This window comes from Euprymna scolopes, chromosome 19, assembly GCF_053919585.1.
Source record: "Euprymna scolopes isolate OS-2025 chromosome 19, ASM5391958v1, whole genome shotgun sequence".
Lineage (NCBI taxonomy): Eukaryota > Metazoa > Mollusca > Cephalopoda > Sepiida > Sepiolidae > Euprymna > Euprymna scolopes.
In genome coordinates, this window is record NC_136500.1 from 52,099,277 (window position 1) to 52,110,329 (window position 11,053).

Below are 11,053 nucleotides of genomic sequence, written 5' to 3' on the forward strand. Positions count from 1 at the left end.
TGCTTGGCTCAGCAAACATCCTACACTAAATGCTTTCCATCTAATTGACTATCCTCACTAGCTTTGGTGTAACAGCCTGCTCTTGACGGGGGAAAAAACCGGTATAAAACATAACAATACTGTGAAGTTAATGGAACAATAATAATAATAAAATTAATAATAATAATAATCTATCTATTTAAAAGAAAATACAATTTTCTTATATATAGGTCGATGAATTGCATTCATCTGCAAAATATCTAGCTAATTTGCATATTCTTTTAAACATTCATTTTAATTAATTCTCTATTAGTTTTTTCGGTTTTCTTATGGGGTGATCATCTTTAGTTAACTATTACGTGTAATTGTATTCATACAGATATTCTACATGATTTATACTTGCATAATATTTGCGTAAAAAGCTTACAGTGAACATAAAATTGTTTCCATATATATTTATGTATACGTATATATTTTTGTTTAATCTATCTATCTATCTATCTATCTATCTATCTATCTATCTATAAAAGTGTACGTGTCTGTGTATCTGTCTGTCTGTGTATCTGTGTGTCTGTGTGTGTGTACATTTCTCTACGCAATAACTGTCAATTTTTAGTCTACAGACTCGAAACCTGATATACAGGGTAATGAGATTTGGGAAAATCTATGTGATCGGTTTTCGGCCAGAAATTTTGCGACTAAGGGGTCAAAGTTAAACGATTTTATCTTTGAAAACTCTACCAAACTCTTCCGCTAATTTTTTGTCTAAACACTTGAAATTTTAGATATACATTCCTTTGACATGGATCTAACTTAATAACTTGATTTGAGTCCAAAACAATACATTTTAAGGGGCCATAAAAGGGGTGAAAGTTAAAAAAATTGACCGTGTTTTTTTGCTCAGCATACACCTCCAAACACCCGGGCAACGCCGGGCTGAAATGCTAATATATATATATATATATATATATATATATATATATATAAGCAGAGAGATCGAGGTTGTCTGAGATTAAATGAGGATAAACGAATCATTAATCCACTCAGTTTTTATCGTACCGGATTCGGTGTAATCGCCCATTTTTCAATCTAATCGGTTGATTCCCTGCTCTAGTTAAGAACCACTTTAGCACCGCAGTGTACGGGAAGGAAGCTTCACATATAACGTAGTCGTTACAAGTAAACACTCGGGACCCACACGTTGTATGCAAGACAAGAAAAACTCGACTCCTTTTTTTCTGTTGAAACAACAGACATCTATTTACAGGCACTTCAGGCATAACAGTTTGTGTCTTGTTCAAAAGTCTTCTCGTATTCCAATGTGCTAAACAAGATGTGATATTCTGCCTTTGTCCGGCCATGTTAGGGACACGTCTTTCCATGTCGCTCTCGGGCAACGTGAGTAACACGTCTATCTCCTCTGTATGTTTTTATAATCTTTTGATTGCCTTTCTTCTCCTGTGATGTCACCCCGCACAAAGCTGTCATTTGCATACGGCTGCTGCTACTACTATACGCGCGTCCGCGCTCTGTTACAAGCATGCGTCCTCGCAGTGACGGAGTCCACAATACGTTGTAGTCTACATTACACTGTGCATAATCTACTGTTGATTATTTTTATATAATGGCTTCAATTAAATTTAAAATGCAAAAGCATGAATCATGCTTCAATTGTGCTCTAAAAAGAAACATTCATTTCGGACGCGACCCTGTCATATCAAAGAACATGGTGGTTCATTCAGATAATGTTCCATTCTGCTTGTGCTGTAATAAAACTTCTCAAATACACTTGTGATGTTCGATATTATAAAGTGTTAATTGTGACTAAAATCGCCGGTTCCTTTATTGATCTTATTTTTCGATTATATATATATATATATATATATATATATATATATATATATATATATATATATATATATATATTCAAGCAAATATTATTAAATACAACGGAGACATTTTGTCTTATAATTCTTTTTTTTTAATTTTTCAATTTTTCGTATTGTCTTTTTTGTTTCAAAATCAAAAATATTAATAAAGGATCCATACATGTTGTTGTTACGAGCGCTTTCGATTCGTCCACGAATCATCATCAGGTGTTAAAAATACAGGATTGCGAAAATGAGGATTAAAAATGAAAACTAAAATATATATAGTCAGTGATGAGTTAAAATAAAAGTCGATTAAGAATAAAAGTCGATTAAAAATTCGAGTGTTAAAACCAGCAAGTTCGTAGACACCATGTACGAAGTCCGTCCAACACGTACTACGCAAGACATTTCAGAACGTTACTGCTTTTTTGAAATGCAATGTCATTTATATTAGGTTGAAGAGTTCTAATGTACGACGCTTCAAGAATCTTTAATTTTTTTACATTATTTTCCCGTTGTATAATTTTTGTGTTGTCAACGAGGACCTTTCTAACATTGGAGGGGGGACAGCTATGTTCTTTTTTTAAATGTTTGTAAATCGCGCTTGTGTCGTTAAGGTGCATAGTTATTCGCCGGGACAACGTTGTTGTTGTATGCCCAATGTATGTATTATTTTTGGAGTTACATTCTCCAATAGAGCATTTAAATTTATACACTACATTGGTTTGCTCCAACGTTTTTATCGCCGGTGAAGAGTTGTTTTTAACCACAAGGTTTTGTGTTCGAAATTTCCTATAATAGATAATAAATTTAATTTTAAAATTACTGTCAACAGGCGTCAAGTATCTTCGTATAATATTTTTTATTGCATTTTCTTCGATTCTGAAATTAGTCATTTGATTTTGGTAAAATATATTAATGGGGTTTGCATTGCGGTGTTGGCTAACGTTATTATTCTGGTTATCGGAAGATTGTAGCATTTTTTTTATTTGTTCATCAACAATGTAATTGGGGAAATGATTATTGATGAGTACTTGTTTAATGTTTTTTATTTCAATTAGCAATGCTTTTTTGTGGAGGATATCATTTTAGCGCGATTTAGTAAATTTTTTATTATGGCTATTTTGTACCTTTGTGGACACTCACTTTTAAAGTTCAGGAGGCTAGAGTTTATGCTAGCTGGTTTTTTATATACAGATGTATTACAAGTGTTATTAGACGTATCAATAAGGACATCAAGAAATGGAATTTTATTGTTATTATTTAACTCTACTGTGAATTTTAAAATTGAATTTTCTTGAAAGAGGTGCTGTAATTGGTGTATCTGTTCATTATTTTCAGCTAAAATGAGAATGTCATCCACGTAGCGTACATAAATTGGGGGTTTTATGTTGTTTTTAAATATTTTGTTCTCTAAGTCAGCCATGTAGAATTCACTTAGGGTTGGTCCGAGGACTGATCCCATTGCCACACCGTCTATTTGAGTATAAATGTTACCATTGTGGTCATAGAAGGGTACTTCTGTAGTGCAAATTAGTAACAATTTTTTAAAAACTCTTTTGTTAATTTTAAGTGGGGGGAGTGATGGATTATTATAAATGTTCTTGATAATTATATCTATTGTTTCTACTACAAGTACATTTGTAAATAAACTTTGTACGTCAAGGGAAGAAATTATTTTGTTTTCTGGTTGCATTGATTTTAATATTTGTATTAGTTCGTGTGTGGACTTAACACTATATTTACTAGGAATATATGGGCTGATAAGTTCGTTTAGTGTTTTTGTTAGGCGATAGATGGGAGTCGGAATTTGGGATATAATAGGTCGGAGAGGGAAATCAGGTTTATGTGTCTTGACTGTGCCATATAAGTAACCAGGTTTATAGTCTCCAATTATTTTAGGGAGTTGATAATTACCAATTTGTGCATTATTAGCTGTAATTAGTTTATTGACTTGCGTTTTAAGTGTATTAGTAGGATTCTTACTAATTTTTTTAAATTTCGTATTATCATTAATAATATTTTTAAGTTTTTCATCATAATCGGATTTATTGAGAATGACGAAAATATTGGATTTATCAGCTTTTTTTATAACTATATTAGGGTGGTTACGTAGTTCTTTGGCAGCATTTTTTAAATCGGTAGTAAGTACCGAGTTGTGTTTTTTATAGAATCGGGTTTTTATAGCTTCCGCTTTTAGGATATCTCTTAACCCAGGGTGAGTGGTGATTTTGTTTTCTTTTTCTAGGTTAGTAATGCGTTCATAGAGTAATTCAATTTCGGCTTTTTTGTTTTGATGGTTGAATTGTGGTGTGAGGTGACAGTTAGGTCCAAGGTTTAAGAATTCTTTTTGTGCGTCTGTAAGTTCGTAGTCTGAAAGGTTAACGTAAAATTGTGTGTTAGTAGGCAGTATGATAGATCCATGGTATAGAGAATTAACTTTTTTTTGGATGATCAGTCGATGAGAATGTTCGTAATTCGTGGTGATGTCAGTGAGTCGTTGTTGGAGTTCAGTGTATTGGTCGTTGGTAATGTGGTCCTTCAGTTTTTCTTCGAGTTGATTTAATTCATTTGTATGCTTAAGAATTAATTCTTGGGCGTTAGTAATTTGCCTTTTTACTAAATCAATTCTAAAATTGCATACTTTAGTATCCCGTTGAGCCGCTGGATCATGTAGTTTGAAATTGGTATATTTAGGCAGCATTTTTTCATTCAAGCAAATATTATTAAATACAACGGAGACATTTTGTCTTATAATTCTTTTTTTTAATTTTTCAATTTTTCGTATTGTCTTTTTTGTTTCAAAATCAAAAATATTAATAAAGGATCCATACATGTTGCTGTTACGAGCGCTTTCGATTCGTCCACGAATCATCATCAGGTGTTAAAAATACAGGATTGCGAAAATGAGGATTAAAAATGAAAACTAAAATATATATAGTCAGTGATGAGTTAAAATAAAAGTCGATTAAGAATAAAAGTCGATTAAACATTCGAGTGTTATTTCAGAATCGAAGAAAATGCAATAAAAAATATTATACGAAGATACTTGACGCCTGTTGACAGTAATTTTAAAATTAAATTTATTATCTATTATAGGAAATTTCGAACACAAAACCTTGTGGTTAAAAACAACTCTTCACCGGCGATAAAAACGTTGGAGCAAACCAATGTAGTGTATAAATTTAAATGCTTTATTGGAGAATGTAACTCCAAAAATAATACATACATTGGGCATACAACAACAACGTTGTCCCGGCGAATAACTATGCACCTTAACGACACAAGCGCGATTTACAAACATTTAAAAAAAGAACATAGCTGTCCCCCCCTCCAATGTTAGAAAGGTCCTCGTTGACAACACAAAAATTATACAACGGGAAAATAATGTAAAAAAATTAAAGATTCTTGAAGCGTCGTACATTAGAACTCTTCAACCTAATATAAATGACATTGCATTTCAAAAAAGCAGTAACGTTCTGAAATGTCTTGCGTAGTACGTGTTGGACGGACTTCGTACATGGTGTCTACGAACTTGCTGGTTTTAACACTCGAATTTTTAATCGACTTTTATTCTTAATCGACTTTTATTTTAACTCATCACTGACTATATATATTTTAGTTTTCATTTTTAATCCTCATTTTCGCAATCCTGTATTTTTAACACCTGATGATGCAACGAAAGGCACTGGGAACTAAAATGCCCATTTAGAAATAAGAAATGTTTCGTTTGCAACAAGAATGCACACAAAAGTTCGTGTTGTAAAACAAGAAAATTACACAACCGAATTAAACAAACAAGCTCAAATATCAAATCAGACAGTTTTGAGGAAATATGTTACGACTGAAATATTTAGAAAAAATATCAAATTTCAGCTCGATTCAGGATCAGATCTGACAATAATGAACTATAAAACATGGATGTTTTTTTTAAAAAGGCCTACGGTAATGGAGTCAACGAAACTCGCTCGTACGGTAACTGGCAAAAAAAAAAAAATGAACTTCGAAGGCGAGGTTGTACTTCCCATGAAGTTAAACGGGATCGTTAAAAAAATTTTTATGGAGAAAACTTGTTGGGTACGGGTTTTATTGAAACATTCGAATTGTGGGATAAACACTTAATCTCGTTCTTGTTCTTCAGAAAAAAAAGTAACACGCAAACAAGACAGGGGCATTAAAGAATTAAAATAAAACAAATCCGGAAATTTTCACATTTGGTCTTGGAAGATGTAACAAGTTTGAAGCCAAATTTGATCTCAAGGAAAATACTTTGCCGATTAAAAAAAAACAAACCTAACGTTAACGTTCCTTTCGCAAGAGCAGAAAAAAATTAACGAAAACCTTGATAGATTGGAAAAAAAATGGGAATTATATCGAAAGTAGGCTGCCACGATTCTGTGCATCAAAAAGAAATCAAACCAAATCAGTCTGCGCTGACTTTTCGACAGGCTTGAACTTAGTGATTTTCTGTAACGTTTCTGTAACGCTTTCGAGCAATGATTCTCATCATAAGTAATTTTCTTAAATATATCTTTTTTGTTCCTTTATGTAAATAATTTAATAATTTGTTTTATTTTATTTTTATTTATTTGTTTAATTTTATTTTGTTCGTTGATTTGACTTACACACACACACACAGACACACATATATATATAAATATAAAGGACTTTGCATGTGTAAGTTCGTTCCCTATTGACTTCGAAACGGCTGGGTTGAGCTTTTTAAAATTTCACCCAGATGTACTTTATTTGTCTGGGAGTTACGCCTCCAATAAGTACCGCAAAACGATAATCGAAAACATTCGATTAAAGAACAAACAGTCCGATGTTGACTTAAGTTAGCACTCTTATACATCACAAATGCATTCGAGAAGTTTTTTCACCACACAAGCAAAGTAAGTTCTTCGATAAAACAGAGGCGCGTTCGAAATTAATGTTTCGAGCGCAACTGAACCATGATACCTGACTTTTGCATTTTAAACTTTATATGAAGCCGTTATATAAAATTACTTTATGAAATCAACAGTAGGTTGTGTAAAGTGCATTGAAGAGTATCAGCAACTATGTCCCAGAGCCTAGCTGGAGTCCGAATACGGTACCCCCGTAATAATAATAAAGGTTTGGGTTCGAGATTCCTAACAAACGGTTCCCCAGTTCGATACAAAACACCCGATGAAGGCCGGAGGGCAAAACGGCCGAAACGTGGTGACGATAACAACCAAGATGAGGAAGTCAGTCCGACAATCTCAATCAATGAAAACACCTCATTTCAAAAATACAGACAATTACTACGAAGACAATCATCGTATGATAATGTAGTTTATGGACTGTCTTATCAAGTTATTATTTAGAAAGCCATCCTTAACATGGACAAAGAACCATTTGACTATTCTGTGTTTTTACTTAGTTTGATAAACAATAAAAAACCCTTAAAAAATTTAATAAACAAAATATGCTGTTTGCCAATTGTCGGCGGTTGCGATTTCATTGGTTAAGCGTTTCCGCACCTTCCGGCGGTTTATGTAACCTGCACAGAATATGTCGATAAAATAGCGGCTCCCATTTTGCATGAATACCTATTTATTTAGTTAGTGCTCCGCCGCACTCTTAGCGATAAGGTTTGGTCCGAAAAGTAGAGATGACGATATTACATTATTCAAGTAGGTCACCAACATTTCTCATTGATTTTTGTCCGTGAAGGTGCAGATATTACGGACGAAAAATAGATTCGGAACATGTAATGCCAAAGTGGCATACTATAATTGCACCAAGGCCTGTTTTAATCGTCCCGTCAGAACAACTAGTTCTAAAAATACACGACCTTTCGAATAATATAATTACTCACTAAATATCTTGATATCCGCCTGGCCGTATTTTTCTGTACGTTTGCGTAAAAATATATGAGAATTGAATTTGAGTTTCGTTCGCTATTTTCTATTTTCCTTACATGAAAGGTGATTTGCATTTGATTGAACCAATCAAAAGACAAAAATAACTCAATTTTTACAAATCTTATAAAATGATTTTATCATGTACTTCAAATCTGACTCTAAGATCACCATGGGCATGGAATATGTGCCTATATTAGAGATGGCTTTCCATGTGGCAGGGATAGCTTCAGAAAAGACTCTAAATTACCCTATATGTGCTTCCGGGTTGCGCTTTCTCACACTAATGCTTTTATATTTGCCCTCTATCGCCCCCCCCAACAGTAAAGTTACTATCTTTAAGAGCATATCTGAGAAAGTTGACCACATCCTGTCTGCTCATCCTTCGGCTAACATTAATGCCTGTGGAGACTTCAATATTCACAATGTGGAAAGGTTGACCCACTCAAACAATACATGTGATGCTTATGACATAACTCAGACTGTTCACGAACCCACCCATGTGCCCGACACTGACGATCAATATGCAAGTCTCCTACGCCTTTTTCTAAAAACTTGCCCTGAGCTATGTTCATCCTCCGTTCTCTTTCCACTAGGATCTTCCGACCACTTGGTTGTATCAGTTAAGATAAAAACGAAATGTAATACGTCCTCAGACGTACCTCTGCATCATAAAGTATATCGATACTCTATGGTTGATTGGGATAACTTCCGTACATTTATATCAGATCTACCTCTGCGTTCCATGTTTAGAAAGAATGTGTTTTCTATAGTATCAGACCTGGCGGGATGCTTAATTGTATGTATAGACTGCTTCATACCCTTCCAAAAAATTCCAGCAAAAACCTAACAGCCAGACGTGGTTCTCTCCAGAATGTGCTGCTACCATTGTGCACAGAAATCACTTTTTCCATTGCTTCCAACGTAGATGTATTGAGACTTAAGCCGCTTTCAGAACTGCCAGCAACCACCGTAAAAGAGTAATAAAGAACGCGAGAGAGTGGTTTGCTCAATCCGTTTAGTCCAAAGTAGCTGAGCAGCGGCTTGGTTTTGGTAAATAGCAAACAGGGCCCTGAACAGAAGCGTGCGTTCTATCCCAACCATCATCAATGAACCTGAAGATATCTCTTCAGCATCAGACAAAGCCAAACTCTTTGCCAAGAACTTTGCAGTTAAGTCTCTCCTATGCGATCAAAGCCGCCAACCCCCACATTTCCTCCTGTATATACAACATACACATATCTGTGCGTGATGATTCCAAGCTAACCAAAAACCTTGATCCTGACGGTATTCTAATTATAGTACCGAAAAAGCTTCAACCAGAACTAGCTCCCATACGTATAAATCTGTTTAAACGTTGTTTTAGGATAATTACTTCTCAACACTCTGGAAAGCCTCATCAGTATTCTCCGTATTTAAGAATTCAGGTGATCGGTCATCTCCCTCTCAGTACAGATCAATCAGTCTTCTGTGTGTCATGAGTAAGTTGCTGAAATCTGTGTTAAATAAAGTAGTCCACCACCTCAGCAAAAATAACCTTCTTAGTGACATGCAATATGGCCTCCATTCTGCTAGATCTACAGCAGATGTGCTAACGGTTAAATCTCATAAGATTAGCAAAACTCTCGTCGGAGGCTTTTTTCTAGGGCAATTGTTCTTGATATATCAAAGGCCTTTGATAGGGTATAGCATAAATGTCTTCTCCACAAGACCCCCAGCTACGATATAACTAGAAATGTTTTCTCAAATATTAATTCATTTCTCTGGGCATAATGGGCAGAAATCAGAAGCTCACAGAATCAATGTATGAGTCCTTCAGGGTCCATCCTGGACCCAACTCTCTTCTTAATCTACATCAATGATTTCACAAATCACATCCTAAGATATTTTGTAGACATTTATGCTGACGACACTACCACCCATGTCAAAACTTCAAAGGCCGTAAATTATCAAATTCTCTCTGATTCTCTCCTCTGATCTGATTGGAATGGTACAATGGAGAAAAAGGTAGCTGGTTAATTTTAATGAATCTAAAACCGAGCTTCTATTTTTACATCATAAACGCCCTGATCCTCGTCTGACATCAATTGAAATGAATGGCTCTCGTCTTGAACAGGCTCCATGTTTTGACAAGCTTCTTGGTCTGACCTTTATTCCTGATCTGAAATGGAACAAGTACATCAAATCCGTTGCCAAGGTCGCTGGAAAAATGGCGGGATCCTTCTACCGCTCCAGTAGATATCTTATTGCTGATGCAATTCCCTTCTTGTATAAGAGCCAGGTACGCCAAGAATAGAGTACTGTTTCCACGTCTGGACAGGAGCTGCTAGAAAGACCTTATCTTGTCTTGACAGAGTTCAAAATAGACTTCATAGTTAAAGTGGAGGATGACCTTTCCTCTTCCCTACAACCTGTTTCCCACAGAAGAAGCCGCCGCGAGCCTGTCTCTGCTTTACCATTATTTTCATAGCAAGTGCTCGTCTGAGCTCCAATCTATGCCCTCCGGCTAAACTTCCACGAAAAACACTCGTTTAGTTGAAACCACTATCAATAATTTTCCCCACTCTTTATCTTTGCCTAAACCTAAACATAGATTCCAGAAAAAAAGCTTATATCTTATAACTACACGCTTATGGAACTCACTTCCGTTTTCCTGCTTTCCAGCTGACTACAATATGATCGTCTTCAAGTCCAACGTAAACAAGTTCTTGATGAGCCGTCCCTTAAGTAATCCAATTTACCAAATTTACACTACCGACGATTACTTTATTGTCCAATTGACTATTATATACTTTTTAACCCTTATTCTCGAGTGACCTCAAGGCCTTGATAAGTGGTGACTCCTTTGTAAAAAAACAAACAAACAAACAAAACACAAGTCTTCTATAACTTTATAATAATCTACATAAAGCCAATTCTCTCCTACATGGATTCTCAATGGCCACACGCATCTATTCAGTTAGTGATTTATGCCACATAATTGGTTCATGTTGTTTTATTTTATTGTTTTGGGTCGGCTCTCTTTGATTTTAATATTTAGTCCTGGTCTATATCTATTTAATTGGTCACATATATAGGAAGTCGGAGGAGCGTTCAATTTCACACCCAAGTAACCTCTCATTACCATCAACACACCGAGAAAACTCCCTTTTATACAAATTTTACAAATTAAATAGAAACATAAAAAAAAACAACACGGTGAATCAAATGGGAAAGAATTTTGATAATTTATTAAACAAAATGCGGTTTTGACTGTTTCGTTGGTCAACACGAATTCCAAAAGTAAGAATTGTGATCGAAATTGCATAAGAGTTT